The sequence below is a fragment of the Scyliorhinus canicula genome, chromosome 4, assembly GCF_902713615.1.
Source record: "Scyliorhinus canicula chromosome 4, sScyCan1.1, whole genome shotgun sequence".
Lineage (NCBI taxonomy): Eukaryota > Metazoa > Chordata > Chondrichthyes > Carcharhiniformes > Scyliorhinidae > Scyliorhinus > Scyliorhinus canicula.
Window position 1 is genome coordinate 7,193,677 of NC_052149.1, and position 18,710 is coordinate 7,212,386.

The window sequence follows — 18,710 nt, forward strand, 5'->3', positions numbered from 1 at the left end:
GGGAATCGAACCTGGGACCCTGGAGCTGTGAAGCATCTATGCTAACCACCATGCTACCCTGCTGCCCCAACTCGTCCCAACAAGGGGATGTTGGTGAAGATCATGGCGAGGTGCCTGGAACCCTGCTTCCCAGGGATCATATTGGAGGAATAGACGGGCTTTATCAAAGGGAGACAGGTTTCGGTCAATGTTCAAAGGCTCCTTAATGTACTTCTGTCTGCCCTTCATGCCCTGAAACGGAGGTGATTATCTCTCTTGATGCAGAGCAGGTATTTGATAGGGTGGAGTGGGGTTATTTATTTCAAGTCCTGGGTAGGTTTGGCTTTAGGCCTAGATTTATTTCCTGGACCCAGCTTTTGTGTGGAGGCCCCACTGCGAGTGCCGACACAAATGCTTAAAAGTGTAAATACTTCCGACTTGGAATAGGCACGAGACGGTGGCGGACACTGTCCTTGCTATTGTTTGCCCTGGCCATTGAGCCTCTGGCTATTGCATTGAGGTCATCCACAAGGTCATCGGGCAGCACGGTAGCATTGTGGATAGCACAATCGCTTCACAGCTCCAGGGTCCCAGGTTCAATTCCGCACTGTCTGTGCGGAGTCTGCACATCCTCCCCGTGTGTGCGTGGGTTTCCTCCGGGTGCTCCGGTTTCCTCCCGCAGTCCAAAGATGTGCAGGTTAGGTAGATTGGCCATGATAAATTGCCCTTAGTGTCCAAAATTGCCCTTAGTGTTGGGTGGGGTTACTGGGTTATGGGGATAGGGTGGAGGTGTTAACCTTGGGTAGGGTGCTCTTTCCAAGAGCCGGTGCAGACTCGATGGGCCGAATGGCCTCCTTCTGCACTGTAAATTCTATGTAAAAAAATGAAGTTACTGTGAAAAGCCCCTAGTCACCATATTCCTGCGTCTGTTCGGGGAAGCTGATACGAGAATCGAACCGTGCTGCTGGCCTACCTTGGTCTGCTTTCAAAGCCAGCGATTTTGCCCTGTGCTAAAATTAGAAATAGTATCCAATATAAGGATGAAGCATACAGATTGGCCTGGAAAAATAATGGGCAGGATTCTCCGACCCCCCCACCCGGCCAGGTGGGAGAATCGCCGCAGCACCGCGCGAATTGTGCCACGCCGCCCCGGCGCCGGGACGCAATTCTACCACCATTGTGAAAATGGCTGCACTTGAGCCGGTGCAGACTCGATGGGCCAAATGGCCTCCTTCTGCACTGTAAATTCTATGATCTAAAAAGGAGGAGTACAGATAGAGGAGGGAAGGAGCACAGCGTATCTTTATATGGGGACGACCTCCAGTGCAGAGGAGATAATGAAACTGCTTGGGAGGTTTGGCTCCTTTTCAGGGTATAGATTGAACATGGGGAAGAGTGAATGTTTTCTGGGGAATCTCCTCGGAAAGGGAGCAGGCCTGAGGAAGTTGCCTTTTTGCCTGGTCAGGTCCGGTTCTAATTATATGGGAGTCCGGGTGGCCCACGACCAGGCCTCTGAACGGAAGCTAAAATTTGGAGTTCTGTTGAAAGCGGTGAAAGAGGATCTGAGGAGATGGGATCGCCTCCCGCTGACTTTGGCAGGAATATATAGTCGATTAAAATGAATGTCATAGAGTCATATAGCACACTGTGTCTGGGCCGGTCAAAAATAACCACTATTCTAATTCTATTTCCCAGCACTTGGCCCATAGTCTTGTCTGCCTTGGTTTCGCAAGTGCACATCTAAATATTTCTTAAATGTTATAAGGGTCTCTGCTTCCACCACCTTACAGGCGGCGAGTTCCACCCACCCTCTGGGTGAAAAGGTAACGTTTATCCTCACATCCCTCTAAATCTCATGCCCCTCACCTTAAATCTATGCCCCAGTCATTGATCCCTCCATCGCCTCTCTGCTCTTAAACTCTATGCCTCGGCGAATAAAGGCAAGTACACCATATGCCTTCTTAACCACTGTAGCCACCAGCTCTGCTACATTAAGGGACGGGTGTACATGTGCACCAAGGTCACTCTGATCCTCGATGCTTCCCAGGGTCCTGCTGTTTATCCTGTATTCCTCTTGCCTTGTTTGTCCTGCCCAAGTGCATCATCTCTCACTTATCCAAATTGAATTCCGTTTGCCACTGATCAGCCCATCTGACCAGCCCGTCTATATCCTATTCTAATTAAAGGCTATCCTCCTCACTATTTACCACTGCACCAATTTTCATTTCATCTGCAAAATTAGTGATCAACCCTCCTACATTAAAGTCTGAATCATTTATACAAACCATAAACAGCAAGGACTCCAACACTGATCCCTGCGGGACCCTACTGGACACAGGCTTCCAGTCAGAAAAACACCCCTCGACCATCACCCTCTGCTTCCTGCCATTCAGCCAATTCTGGATCCAATTTGCTGAATTTCCTTACATGGGCACTTACCTTGACTATTAATCTCCCATATGGGACCTTATCAAAAACATTGCTAAAGTTCAAGTAGACTACGTCAAATGCATTTCCCTCAGAAACACACCTTGTCACCTCTTTGAAAAATTAATTCAAGTTGATCTGACATCACTTCCCCTTAACAAAACCGTGCTGACTGAACAAAGAACAAAGAAAATTACAGCACAGGAATAGGTCCTTCGGCCCTCCCAGCCTGCGTCGATCCAGATCCTTTATCTAAACCTGTCGCCTATTTTCCAAGGATCTACTTCCCTCTGTTCCCTGCCCGTTCATATATCTGTCCAGATGCATCTTAACTGATGCTACTGTGCCCACATCTACCACCTCATTTGGCAAAGCATTCCAGGCACCCACCACTCTCTGCGTAAAAAACTTTCCACGCACATCTCTCTTAAACTTTCCCCCTCTCACCTTGGAATCGTGACCCGCTTGTCATTGACACCCCCACTCTTGGAAAAAGCTTGTTGCTCTCCAACCTGTCCATACCTCTCATAATTTTGTGGACCTCAATCAGGTCCCCCCTCCAACAGTTTGCCAACCACTGACGTCAAGCTCACAGATCTATAATTCCCTGGATTATCCCTGCTACCCATCTTAAACAAAGGGACAACATTAGCAATTCTCCAGTCCTCTGGGACCTCACCCGTGCTCAAGGATGCTGCAAAGATATCTGTTAAGGCCCCAGCTATTTCGTCCCTAGCTTCCCTCAGTAACCTGGGATAGATCCCATCCGGACCTGGGAACTTGTCCACCTCAATGCCTTTTAGAATACCCAAAACTTCCCCCTTCCTTATGCCGACTTTACCTGGAGTATTTAAACATCCATCCCTAGCCTCAACATCCGTCATGTCCTTCTCCTTGGTGAATACCGATGCAGAGTACTCATTAAGAATCTCACACATTTCCTCTGACTCCACGCATAAATTCCCTCTTTTGTCTTTGAGTGGGCCAATCCTTTCTCTAGTAACCCTCTTGCTCCTTTTTTTTACGAATAAAAGGCTTTGAAATTTTCCTTAACCCTGTTAGCCAAAGATATTTCATGACCCCTTTTAGCCCTCTTTATTGCGCATTTGAGATTTATCCTACTTTCCCAATATTCCTCCAAAGCTTCATCAGTTTTAAGTAGACTAGATCTTATCTATGCTTTGTTTTTCATCTTAGCTAGTCTCACAATTCCACCAGTCATCCATGGTTCCCTATTCTTGACATTTCTATCCCTCATTTTCACAGGGACATGTCTGTCCTGCACACTAATCAACCTTTACTTAAAAGACTCCCACATTTCAAATGTGGATTTACCCTTAAACAGCTGCTCCCAATCCGCATTCCTTAGCTCCTGCTCCGAATTTTGTTATACTTGGCCTTTTCCCAATTTAGCACCCTTCCATTAGGACCACTCTCGTCTTTGTCCATGAGTATACTAAAACTTACGGAATTGTGATTGCTATTCCCAAAGTAATCACCGACTGAAACATCAACCACCTGGCTGGGATCATTCCCCAATACCAGGTCCAGTATGGCCCCTTCCCGAGTTGGACTATTTACATACTGCTCTAAAAAACTCTCCTGGATGCTCCTTACAAATTCTGCTCCATCTACGCCTCCAACACTACACGAATCCCATTCAATGTTGGGGAAGTTAAAATCTCCCATCATGATCACCCTTTTGCTCCTACATTTTTCTATAATCTGTTTACATATTTGTACCTCTACTTCGCACTCGCTTTTGGGTGGCCTGTAGTAATGTCCCAACAATGTTACTGAACCCTTCCTGTTTCTTAGCTCTACCCATATTGCCTCAGTGCTCGAATCCTCAATCGTGCCCTCCATAATTACAGCTGTGATATCATCTCTACCCAGTAATGCAACTCCTCCACCCCTTTTACCTCCCTCTTTATTCCTCCTGAAGCATCTAGTTGAGTTGCCAATCTTGCCCTTCCCTCAACCAAGTCTCAGTAATACCAATAACATCAAATTCCCGGGTACTAATCCACGACCTAAATTAATCTGCCTTACCTGCTACACTTCTCACATTAAAACAAATGCACCTCAGTCCACCTGTCCCTTTGTGTTCATCATCTCTTCCCTGTCTACTCTTCCCCTTAGTCACATTGAGTTTATTATCTAGTGCCTTACTGGGTTTAGTTGCTGCCTCTTTACTGACCTCTAACTTCCTAATCTGGTTCCCATCCCCCTGCCACATTAGTTTAAAACCTCCCCAACAGTGTTAGCAAAAGCACCCCCTAGGACATTGGTTCCAGTCCTGCCCAGGTGTAGACCATCTGATTTGTGATGGTTCCGCCGCCCCCAGAACTGGTTCCAATGTCCCAAAAATCTGAACCACTCCCTCCTGCACCATCTCTCAAGCCACGTATTCATTCTGACTATTCTTGAATTTCTACTCTGACTGTCTCGTGGCACTGGTAGCAATTCTGAGATTACTACCTTTAAGGTCCTACTTTTTAACTTATCTCCTAACTCCCTTAATTCTGATTGTAGGACCTCATCCCATTTTTTTTACCTATATCATTGGTGCCTATATGCACCACGACAACTGGCTGTTCACCCTCCCCCTTGAGTATGTCCTGCAGCCGATCTGAGACATCCCTCACCCGTGCACCTGGGAGGCAACATACCATTTTGGATCTCATTTTCGACCGCAGAAACACCTGTCTACTCCCCTTATGATTGAATCCCCCATGACTATAGCCCTGCAAGTCTTTTGCCCACCCTTCTGTGCAGCAGAGCCAGCCACAATGACATGAACCTGGCTACTACTGCCCTCCCCTGGTGAGTCATCTCCCCTAACAGTATCCAAAACTTTTTTGATTATTCCCGGCCTCTCGAAATACAGATTCATTCTGTCTCTCAGAATTGCTTCCAATAGTTTCCCCACCACTGAGGTTAGACTGACTGGCCTGTAGTTTCCTGGCTTATCCCTTCCTCCCTTCTTGAGTACCAAATTGGATATTCCCCAGCACTCTGGCTCCTCTCCTGTGGCCAGAGCTGAATTGAAAATTATTGCCAGCACCCCTGCTATTTCCTCCCTTGCCTCATTCAGCAACCTGAGATACATTTCATCTGGTCTTGGAGATTTGTCTACTTCTAAACTTGCCAGACCACTCAGAACCTCCTCTCTGTCTGTGTTAATATTTTTAATTGTACTACAGTCCTTCTCCCTGCTTTCTGCACCAACACTATGCCTGTCATGAGTGAACACTGTCTCAAAGTATTCATTTAAAACCTCCAGCTCCACGCACAAATTACCACTGTGGTCCATCATGCGCCCGACTCTTTCCCTAGTTACCCTTTTACCCTTAATGAAAACAACTTAGGATTTTCCTTTATTTTACCTATCCATACATTTCATATCCCTTTTTTGCCCTCCTAATTTCATTTTTAAGTTCCCACGTGCACATTCCATACTCCTCTATGGCTTCTGCTGTTTTGAGTCCTCAACATCAGCCATGAATATCTCTGAATCCAATACTGTGCAACCCTCAACATCCAGGGTTCACTGGATTTGTTGATCCCAACCTTTTTCTTTATTGGAAGATATTGACCCTGTACTCTCCCTCTGTCCTCCTTGAATGCATCCCACTGTTCTGTCACAGATTTACCTACAAGTGTCTGCCCCCAGTCCACTCTGGCCAAATCACATCTGATCTTATTAAAATCAGCCTTCCCCCAGTTTAGAACTTTGGTTGCAGGCCCATCCTTCTCCTTTTCCATAGCAATCTTGAATCTAACGGAGTTAGGGAGTGGGTTAGCACAGTGGGCTAAACAGCTGGCTTGTAATGCAGAACAAGGCCAGCAGCGCGGGTTCAATTCCTGTACCGGCCTCCCCGAACAGGCACCGGAATGTGGTGACTAGGAGCTTTTCACAGTAACGTCATTGAAGCCTACTTGTGACAATAAGCGATTATTATAAGCTATATCACTGTTATGATCACTGTCTGCAAAATTCTCCCTCAGTGATGCTTCAACCACTTGCCCAGCTGGTCCATGACTGCCCCCTCTCTTGTAGGCCCTTTACATGCTGGATGCAATTGGCCTTAATAAGGGCCACATGGTAGCACAGTGGTTAGTACTGTCGCTTCACAGCACCAGGGTACAGGATGTTACAACTCTGTTCCACGCTATCCAGCATCTTGGTCATGGCTCCATCTACTGGGCTGCCAATCCCCCCCCCCCCCCCCCCCCCCCCCCTCACACCCCATGCCCCTTCCGAATGGACTTGGAACAAGTGCTGGGAGATGCTTAAAAGCTGCGCCCCTCTGATTTCTGAGATCAAGTGATGGCGGGGAGAATGAATCAGAGTAAGGTTACCAGGAGCACGGTGTGAAACTCGTGAAAAAACATGTAATTTACTTAAAGTGGCTGAAGATACGGCATTTTTTTCTCGCCAATTACCCTGTAGGATTCTCTGCGGTTTTCCCGCTGACAGCAACACTTTGAAAAAATATCAGGCGGTTCCACTCCTCAGTGTTATGTGAGGAAGATAAAGATGCATGGCATTAAGAGTAAAGTAGCATGGATAGAGGATTGGTTAATTAATAGAAAGCAAAGAGTGGGGATAAATGGGTGTTTCTCTGGTTGGCGATCAGTAGATGCTTCAACCACTTGCCCAGCTGGTCCATGACTGCCCCCTCTCTTGTAGGCCCTTTACATGCTGGATGCAATTGGCCTTAATAAGGGCCACATGGTAGCACAGTGGTTAGTACTGTCGCTTCACAGCACCAGGGTACAGGATGTTACAACTCTGTTCCACGCTATCCAGCATCTTGGTCATGGCTCCATCTACTGGGCTGCCAATCCCCCCCCCCCCCCCCCCCCCCCCCCCCCCCCCCCTCACACCCCATGCCCCTTCAGGTGTCCTTCAGGGATCCGTGTTGGGTCCACAATTGTTCACAATTTACATAGATGATTTGGAGTTGGGGACCAAGGGCAATGTGTCCACGTTTGCAGATGACACTAAGATGAGTGGTAAAGCGAAAAGTGCAGAGGATACTGGAAGTCTGCAGAGGGATTTGGATAGGTTAAGTGAATGGGCTAGGGTCTGGCAGATGGAATACAATGTTGACAAACGTGAGGTTATCCATTTTGGTAGGAATAACAGAAAACGGGATTATTATTTAAACGATAAAATATTAAAGCATGCCGCTGTGCAGAGAGACCTGGGTGTGCTAGTGCATGAGTCACAGAACGTTGGTTTACAGGTGCAACAGGTGATTAGAACATAGAACATAGAACATTACAGCGCAGTACGGGCCCTTCGGCCCTCGATGTTGCGCCGACCTGTGAAACCATCTGAAGCCTATCTGACCTATACTATTCCATTTTCATCCATGTGTCTATCCAGTGACCACTTAAATGCCCTTAAAGTTGGCGAGTCTACTACTGTTGCAGGCAGGGTGTTCCACACCCCTACTACTCTCGGAGTAAAGAAACTGCCTCTGATATCTGTCCTATATCTATCACCCCTCAATTTAAAGCTATGTCCCCTCGTGTTGGTCATCACCATCCGAGGAAAAAGACTCTCACTGTCCACCCTATCTAACCCTCTGACTATCTTATCTCTATTAAGTCACCTCTCAGCCTTCTCCTCTCTAACAAAAACAACCTCAAGTCCCTGAGCCTTTCCTCGTAAGACATTCCCTCCATACCAGGCAACATCCTAGTAAATCTCCTCTGAACCCTTTCCAAAGCTTCCACATCCTTCCTATTATGTGGTGACCAGAACTGCATGCAGTACTCCAGGAGCGGCCGCAACAGAGTTATGTACAGCTGCAGCATGACCTTGTGGCTCCGAAACTCAATCCCCCTACTGATAAAGGCTAGCACACCATATGCCTTCTTAACAGCCCTATTAACCTGGGTGGCAACTTTCAGGGATTTATGTACCTGGATGCCGAGATCTCTCTGTTCATCTACACTACCAAGAATCTTGCCATTAGCTCAGTACTCTGCATTCCTGTTACTCATTCCAAAGTGAACCACCTCACACTTTTCCGCATTAAACTCCATCTGCCACCTCTCAGCCCAGCTCTGCAGCTTATCTATGTCCCTCTGTATCCTATAACATCCTTCAGCACTATCCACAACTCCACCGACCTTCGTGTCATCTGCAAATTTACTAACCCATCCTTCTACACCCTCTTCCAGGTCATTTATAAAAATGACAAACAGCAGTGGCCCCAAAACAGATCCTTGCGGTACACCACTAGTGACTGAACTCCAGGATGAACATTTGCCATCAACCACCACCCTCTGTCTTCTTTCAGCTAGCCAATTACTGATCCAAACCGCTAAATCACCTTCAATTCCATACTTCCTTATTTTCTGCAATAGCCTACCGTGGGGAACCTTATCAAATGCCTTACTGAAATCCATATACACCACATCAACAGCTTTACCCTGATCCACCTGTTTGGTCACCTTCTCAAAAAACTCAATAAGGTTTGTGAGGCATGACCTACCCTTCACAAAACCGTGTTGAGTATCGCTAATCAACTTGTTCTTTTCAAGATGATTATAAACCCTATCTCTTATAACCTTTTCCAACATTTTACCCACAACCAAAGTAAGGCTCACAGGTCTATAATTACCAGGGTTGTCTCTACTCCCCTTCTTGAACAAGGGGACAACATTTGCTATCCTCCATTCTTCCGGCACTATTCCTGTCGACAAAGACGACATAAAGATCAAGGACAAAGGCTCTGCAATCTCCTCCTTGGCTTCCCAGAGAATCCTAGGATAAATCCCATCTGGCCCAGGGGACTTATCTATTTTGACATTTTCCAAAATTGCTAACACCTCCTCCTTTTGAACCTCAATTCCATCTAGCCTGGTCGACTGAACCTGAGTGTTCTCCTCGACAACATTGTCTTTCTCCAGTGTAAACACTGACGAAAATATCCATTTAACGCTTCCCCTATCTCCTCTGATTCCACACACAACTTTCCACTACTATCCTTGATTGGCCCTAATCTTACTCTAGTCATTCTTTTGTTCCTGATATACCTATAGAAAGCCTTAGGGTTTTCCTTGATCCTATCCGCCAACGACTTTTCGTGTCCTCTCCTCGCTCTTCTTAACTCTCCCTTTAGGTCCTTCCTGGCTAACTTGTAACTCTCAAGTGCCCTAACTGAGCCTTCATGTCTCATCCTAACATAAGCCTTCTTCTTCCTCTTGACAAATGCTTCAACTTCCTTAGTAAACCACGGTTCCCTTGCTCGACAACTTCCTCCCTGCCTGACAGGTACATACTTATCAAGGACACGCAGTAGCTGTTCCTTGAAAAAGCTCCAAATTTCGATTGTACCCATCCCCTGCAGTTTCCTTCCCCATCCTATACATCCTAAATCTTGCCGAATAGCATCATAATTGCCTTTCCCCCAGCTATAATTCTTGCCTTGCGGTATATATCTATCCCTGCCCATCGCTAAAATAAACAAAACCGAATTGTGATCACTATCACCAAAGTGCTCACCTACATCTAAATCTAACACCTGGCCGGGTTCATTACCCAGTACCAAATCCAATGTGGCATCGCCCCTTGTTGGCCTGTCTACATACTGTGTCAGAAAACCCTCCTGCACACACTGCACAAAAACTGACCCATCTATAGTACTCGAACTATAGTATTTCCAGTCAATATTTGGAAAGTTAAAGTCCCCCATAACAACTACCCTGTTACTCTCGCTCCTGTCGAGAATCATCTTTGCTATCCTTTCCTCTACATCTCTGGAACTATTCGGAGGTCTATAGACAACTCCCAACAGGGTGACCTCTCCTCTCCTGTTCCTAACCTCGGCCCATACTACCTCAGTAGATAAGCCCTCAAACGTCCTTTCTACCGCCGTAATACTTTCCTTGATTAACAATGCCACACCCCCCCCCCCCTTTTACCATCTTCTCTGTTCTTACAGAAACATCCTGTACACTGGGACTACAATTTAGGTTCCCATCCCCCTGCTGAATTAGTTTAAACCCCCCCGAAGAGCACTAGCAAATCTCCCCCCCAGGATATTGGTACCCCTCTGGTTCAGGTGAAGACCATCCTGTTTGTAGAGGTCCCACCTACCCCAGAATGAGCCCCAATTAGTCAGGAAACCAAACCCTTCTTCCTGCACCATCCCTGTAGCCACGTGTTCAACTCCTCTCTCTCCTTATTTCTCACTTCGCTAGCACGTGGCACGGGTAACAACCCAGAGATAACAACTCTGTTCTAGCTCTCAGCTTCCACCCTAGCTCCCTGAATTTCTGTCTCAAATCCCCATCCCTCTTCCTACCTATGTCGTTGGTACCTATGTGGACCACGACTTGGGGCTGCTCCCCCTCCCTCTTAAGGATCCCAAAAACATGATCAGAGACATCACGAACCCTGGCACCTGGGAGGCAACACACCAACCGTGAGTCTCTTTCGTTCCCACAGAACCTCCTGTCTGTTCCTCTAACTATGTAGTCCCCAATGACAAGTGCTCTGTTCCCCTTCTCCCTTCCCTTCTGAGCAACAGGGACAGACTCTGTGCCAGAGACCTGTGCCCCATTGCTTACCCCTGGTAAGTCGTCCCCCGCAACAGTATCCAAAACGGTATACTTGTTATAGAGGGGAACGACCACAGAGGATCCCTGCACTGCCTAAGAATGCCTAAGTGCACTCCCTGCACTAAGAAGGCAAATGGAATTTTGTCCTTCATTGCTAGAGGGATGGAGTTTAAGGCTAGGGAGGTTATGTTGCAATTGTATAAGGTGTTAGTGAGGCCACACCTGGAGTATTGTGTTCAGTTTTGGTCTCCTTACTTGAGAAAGGACGCACTGGCGCTGGAGGGTGTGCAGAGGAGATTCACTAGGTTAATCCCAGAGCTGAGGGGGTTGGATTATGAGGAGAGGTTGAGTAGACTGGGACTGTACTCGTTGGAATTTAGAAGGATGAGGGGGATCTTACAGAAACATTTAAAATTATGAAGGGAATAGATAGGATAGATGCAGGCAGGTTGTTTCCACTGGCGGGTAAAAGCAGAACTAGGGGACATAGCCTCAAAATAAGGGGAAGTAGATTTAGGACTGAGTTTAGGAGGAACTTCTTCACCCAAAGGGTTGTGAATCTATGGAATTCCTTGCCCAGTGAAGTAGTTGAGGCTCCTTCATTAAATGTTTTTAAGGTAACGGTAGATAGTTTTTTGAAGAATAAAGGGATTAAGGATTATGGTGTTTGGGCCGGAAAGTGGAGCTGAGTCTACAAAAGATCAGCCATGATCTCATTGAATGGCGGAGCAGGCTCGAGGGGCCAGATGGCCTACTCCTGCTCCTAGTTCTTATGTTCTTATGTTCTAAGACAGGAAATTGGGTCCAGAATTGATATTGAAGATGTAGCAGGCAATTTAGGGGTTAAACTGACAGAGGGAAAATACTGCGAACAGGAGTGATAATATAAGAAATAGGGCTTGGTTATTTTATCAACAAACTTTATTAAAACAAAAGAAAAGAAAACAATATTTAAAATTTTAAACTTCAACCTTTACAATGACAGATTACATGCAGTTTCTTAACCTGAACACACAAGATCCCATTAACTGCGCTTTAGCAGAACATGCAGTTCTTATGCCACTAACACAGGGAATTGGAAGATGCCAAGAATCAATCATTGGAGACAGCAGAGGTAATGGTGAGGGAACAGGAGGACATTGCACCTGGCTCCAATTAGAGAGAAGCAAATGGAACCAGGTAAGAACAGTCGCCCAGCAAAATGCAATAAGTGTTGAAAGGTATATAATACAAAAGTATGAATGACAATTGTTATTAATACAAAAGTATTATTTGTAGGATTTAGGATTTGTTTATTGTCACGTGTACCGAGATACAGTGAAAAGTATTTTTCTGCGAGCAGCTCAAACTGATCATTAAGTACATGAAAAAAAAGGAAAGAAAAAGAAAATACATAATAGGGCAACACAAGGTGCACAATGCAAATACTGTACATAGACACCGGCGTCAGGTGAAGCATACAGGAGTGTTGTATTAATCAGGTCAGTTCATAAGAGGGTCATTTAGGAGTCTGGTAACAGCGGGGAAGAAGCTGTTTTTGAATCTGTAGCAGATTTCAATAGCAAAACGCTGTAAGTGGAGGACAGGCACACAATACAAAAGTAGTATTTATATAGCAAAATGCAGTGAGTGGAACATGGGTACATAATATAAAAGGAGTACTTCCATAGATAAATGCAGGTAAAGAGAAGTGGAGTATAGATACATAATGAAAACGTATTATTGATATGGAAAAATGTAACAAGTGGGTGCAAATGGTGTGTATCAAGTTAATCCCAGACACTAATGGGAGGGCGATCTCCAGGCATAATTGATGGAAATTTACTGAACATGACTAAGTAGACTGGGACTGTACTCATTGGAATTTAGAATTTAGAAGGATACAGAAGAATCTTATAGAAACATATAAAATTATGAAGGGAATAGATAGGATAGATGCGGGCAGGTTGTTTCCACTGGCGGGTGAAAGCAGAACTAGGGGGCATAGCCTCAAAATAAGGGGAAGTAGATTTAGGACTGAGTTTAGGAGGAACTTCTTCACCCAAAGGGTTGTGAATCTATGGAATTCCCTACCCAGTGAAGCAGTTCAGGCTCCTTCGGTAAACGTTGTCAAGCTAAAGATAGATAGTTTTATGAAGAGTAAAGGAATAAAGGGTTATGGTGTTCGGGCGGGAAAGTGGAACTGAGTCCACAAAAGATCAGCCATGATCTCATTGAATGGCGGAGCAGGCTCGAGGGGCCAGATGGCCTACTCCTGCTCCTAGTTATTATGTTCTTATGTTCCTATGTACTGGAACTGCTTAATCGGGCGGCAGAGGTTTTGGAGCACCAGTCTTCAGAACTGTTGCCGTAACAATAATACTCTTTTTTTTATTGGTGTCACAAGTAGGCTTACATTAACACTGCAATGAAGTTACTGTGAAAATCCCCTTGTCGCCACATTCCAGCACCTGTCTGGGTACACTGAGGGAGAATTCAGAATGTCCAATTCACCGAACAGCATGTCTTCTGGGCCTGGGAGGAAATCGGAGCACCTGGAGAAAACCGACGCAGACACGGGGAGAACATACAGATTCCGCGCAGACAGTGACTCAAGCTGGGAATCGAACCTGGGACCCTGGAGCTGTGAAGCAATTGTGCTAACCACTATGCTACTGTGCTGCCCACATCATAGAACATACAGTGCAGAAGGAGGCCATTCAGCCTGCACCAACTCACTTAAACCCTATCCCCATAACCCAATAACCCCTCCTAACCTTTTTGGTCACTAAGGCCAATTTATCATTGCCAATCCACCTAACCTGCACGTTGTTGGACAGTGGGAGGAAACCGGAGCACCCGGTGGAAACCCACGTAGACACGGGGCGAACGTGCAGACTCCGCACAGACAGTGACCCAGCGGGGAATCGAACCTGGGACCCTGGCGCTGTGAAGCCACAGTGCTATCCACTTGTGCTACCATGCTAAATGGAAGTCCCGAAGTGAGAATCATACCCTTAGACCAACGTGCCAACCGACCTAGATACTTTCCGAATCTATCCCACTTAGCATGGTGGTAGTGCCACACAACACCATGGACGATATCCTCAGGTGAGGATGGGACTTCAACTCCACAAGGACTGTGCGGTGGCCACTCCTAGTAATGCTATCATGGACAGATGCATCTACAGCAGCAGATTGGTGAGGATGAGGTCTAGTATGTTTTTCCACACCCAGTCTAGCAATTATATCCTTTAGGACTCAGCCAGCTCGGCCTCTAGTGATGCTACCGAGCCACTCTTGTTGCTGTTCAATGAAGCTCCCCACTTAGAGTACATTCTGTGTCCTTTCCACCCTCAGTTCTTCCTCCAAGTTTTCAGCATGGAGGAGTATTGATTCACTAGCTGATGGTGGACTGTACGTGATAATCAGCAGGAGGTTTCCTTGCCCACGTTTAACATGAAGCCATGAGACGTCATGGGACCAGAGTCGATGTTGAGAACTCCCTCCCGGCTGTGTACCACTGTGCCGGTACCTCTTCTGGGTCTGTCGGTGGGGCAGGGATGGTTGTGTTGGTGTCTGTGACATTAGATATGATTAAATGAGTATGACTACGGAGGCTGGGTCATTGACTATGTTCAAGGCTGAGCTAGATAGATTATTGATTGACAATGGAGTCAAGGATTGTGGGGAGCAGCCAAGAAAGTGTTGTTGAGACTCCAGTCAGATCAGCTAGGGTCTTATCAAATGGAGTCTACTCCTGTTCCTGTACTTTCAATCGACTTATAGAATAATATAAGCCCCTCTGAGCTTTTTGAAAAAGCTTTCTAAAGGTGCAATAGTATTGTCACCGGTCTAGTAATACAGATACTGATAAAATGGGTCACCACAGTTGATAGCGAAATTCAAATTCAATGAAAATCTGAAGTTAAAAGTCCATGAAACCATTGTCGTAAAAAACCCATCGGATTCACTAATATCCTTACCTGGTCTTGCCTACGTGGGACTCTAGATCTACAGCAACGTGGTTGGTTCTGAAATGGTCATGCAAGCCACTCAGTCCAAGGGCAATTAAGTACGGGCAACAAATGCTGGACAGTGATACCCACATCGCACGGAAAAACTTTTTAAAATCAATCTCTTTCGTCATATTCCTGTAATTTTTTTACGCCATCAAATACCTATCCAATTTAGCTCTAAGCAAATTTCTGCGGATGCTGGAATCAGAAACAAAACCAGAAAATGCTGGACAATCACAGCAGGTCTGACGGCGTCTGTGGAGAGAGAAGGGAGCTAACGTTTTGAGTCTGGATGGTTCTCTGTCCCAATTTGATAAAATCGTTTTTGAAAGCTGCCAGGAGCAGATTCAAGGTCAAATTGTGAACTATCAAGTGATGCATTTTGGAAATCAACTGCACAATTTTAAAGCAGAGAGACGGAGGGATGCATACACACAAACCATTGTGTGTCATTTTAGACACGGAGACGGACTTCTAAAACAAAATGCGATATTTGCCTTTATTCGTAGAAGCAGGGAGTATGACGAAAGCAAAGTTATACTGTACCTTCGTAAAATGCTGCTTGGGCAGCAGCTGAAACAGTCTAAGCACCACTCTTTAGGAAAGATGCCAAGGTCTTCGAAATGATGCAGGAGAGATTTATTGGAATCACACTTTGGGAACAACCCCAAATTTGAGGAAGATTGGATGATTGTGAGCAGAGCCTTTGCAGTTTCCACTCTCACTTTCCCTGGTAACCTATGATGCCTTTCTCCTTGGGCTATACCAACGTCTTGCATCCGGGCAGTGGGAGAGAGGCCAGCTCTGGAGTGAGGCCACAGGCAGAGTGAGGTTTAAGCTTTAAACTTGGGAATTTGAAGCCGAGCGGGGATTCACTGCAGAGTTGGAAGAGGTCTAGTACGTTTTCTTTTTCCCCTTGCTTTGTAACTTGCAAATCTCCAGAGAGGGAGCCTGCGCTGTTGCAACTGAGAATGCAAGGGAGAGGGCTGATTGGTAAGTAGTGGACGAGCTTGGTAAGTCTTTACAACTTTTATCACTCCTAGTTTGAAAATACATTTTGCGGTTTATAATCTGTAAGGACTCGAATTGGTTGTAACGAGGGCAAGCAAAGAAGGCCATAGAAAATTGGAGTTAATCTAACGAGCCAGCAGGGAGTGGAGTTGACATGAACTCGGAGAGAAGCAGCTTAGGAACAGTAAGTATTAATAACTTACCTTTTGGGTATCGCGGACACAGGGGGAAAAAAATGAAAAATGACCCCCAATTAAACTGTGACCTGATAAACTGGTTGGGAATCTGGTCTAAATTTGAAAAACTAGAATAATTGACCAAGTAGAGGAGTAACTTGGAGATGAGTGCATTTAATATTTATCAGAGAAATCTAGCGCAAGGGGACCATATAGTTAATTTTAACTTAAATGTAATAAGTATTTATTTTAATGTAATTAATTAATTTGTACTAAATGTAATAATTATTTATTTTGAGCTAATTAATTAGTGCAAGAAATTTCAGTCGGCGGGGTGCAGTGCTGTAACTGTGAGATGTGTGAAGTCCGTGATGCTTCCAGCATTCCGGATGACTACATCTGCAGGAAGTGTACCCAATGGCAGCTCCTCACAGACTGCGTGATTCGGTTGGAGCCAGCAGTTGGATGCACTTAAGCGCATGCAGATGACAGAAAGCGTCACAGACAGGTGTTATAGAGACATGGTCACACCCAAGGTGCTCGCAGACAGATGGGTGACCACTAGAAAGGACAGGCAGCCAGTGCAGGAATTCCCGTGGCTGACCCCCTCTCTAACAAGTATACCATTTTGGATTCTGTTGGGGGGAATGACCTATTGGGGGGAAATATCAGCAGCAGCTAGAGCAGTGGCACCATGGCTGGCCTGGCTCTGTTGTTCAGCAGGGAGGGTCAAAGCGCAGAAGAGAAATAGTCATAGGGGACTCCATAGCCAGAGGCACTGATAGGCGCTCCTGTGACCGTGAAAAAGACTTCAGGGTGGTGTGTTGCCTGCCTGGTGCCAGGGTCTGGGATGTCACTGAACGGCTGCAGGGCATCCCGAAGGGGGAGGGTAGTAAGGAAGAGGTCATGGTGCATGTTGGTACCAATGACATAGGTAGAAAGACGGATGAGGTCTTGCATCAAGAATTCAGGGAGTTTGGAAATAGACGAAAGAGCAGAAACTCTTGAATTGTAATCTCTGGATTATTCCCAGTGTCATGGGCCAGTGAATGCAGGAATAGGAGAATAGCACAGATGAATGTGTGGTGCAGGAGAGGGGGTTCCTTGACCATTGGGACTATTTTTGGGAAGGTAGGACCTGTACAAGCCGGACGGTCTACATCTAAACCAGAGCAGGACTAACATCCTTTCTGGTGGCTTTGCTTGAGCTGTTGGGAAGAGTTGAAACTCGTTTGGCAGGGGCAGGAGACACGGACTGATATCAGAATAGGGACACACCATAACATAGAAAAGCAATCAGGTCAGAGGGAATACATGTGTAGTAAGTTTCAACTGAGTAAGACAAGGTTGGATGGCCTATACTTTAATGCTAGGTGTATTAAAAGTAAAACGGATGAGTGAAGGGCGATGATTGACACGTGTAATTATGATATAATAGCTATCACAGAGACATGGTTGAGTGAGGGGCAGGATTGGCAGCTCAACATCCTGTGATATAGCATATTCAGGCAAGACAGAGGAGGGGGTAGAAGAGGAGGAGGCATTGCATTATTGATTAGGGACTGGTTTAGCTCACAGGGCTAATTGCTGGCTTTTAAAGCAGGCCAGCAGCACGGTTTGACTCCCGTACCAGCCTCCCTGGACAGGCGCCGGAATGTGGCGACTAGGGGCTTTTCACAGTAACTTCAATGAAGCCTACTCGTGACAATAAGCGATTTTATTTCATTTCATTATTTGTTAAGGAGGCAGTTCCTGCAGCAAAGAGAGATGATATCTTGGAGGGGGCATCAAATTAAGCTTTGTGGGTAGAGATTGGGAATATAAAAGGGACAGCTACATTGCTAGTTGTTTATTTTCGACCCCCAGATAATCAGCAGGAAATTGAGGAGCAAATATGTGTACAATTTGCGGAGGGGTATAAAAATAATGAGGGTAATTATATCAGGTGACTTCAACTTTCGCAAAATTAATTGGGATAGCTATTATGTGAAGGGCTTAGATGGAGTAGAGTTGATGTGTTGGTGGGGGAGCATTTTGGTGATAGCGACCACAACATAGTTCAATTTAAATTTGTTATGGATAAAGAAACAAGGACAAGTTGCAAAAAAGGTTTTGGATTGGGAGAGAGTAGATATTAACGAAATAAGGCAGGATCTGGCCAAGGTAGACTGGAAATAGTTAATTGTGGGGAAACGTACAGAAGAGCAGTGAGGGTGGGGAGGGGGGGGGGGGGAGTTCAAAGATGAAGTGGGGAGGGTAGAGGCCCAATATGTTCCCTCTGAGGTAATAGGAAAGTGTAACAAACCCTGAGAACCATGGATGACCAGAGACATTCAGGATACAATGAGAAGGAAAAGAGAAGCTTTTAACAAGTATAAGGGGAACAAGTCTGCAGAGGCATTGTTTGAGGGCAGAAAGTGCAGGTGGAGCTTAAGAAATCAATTAGGAGAGCAAAGAGGAGATATAAGAAAGCTCTGGCTGGTAAAAGTAGGGGAAATCCCAAGATATGCCATATCAAAGGGAAGAGGACAAC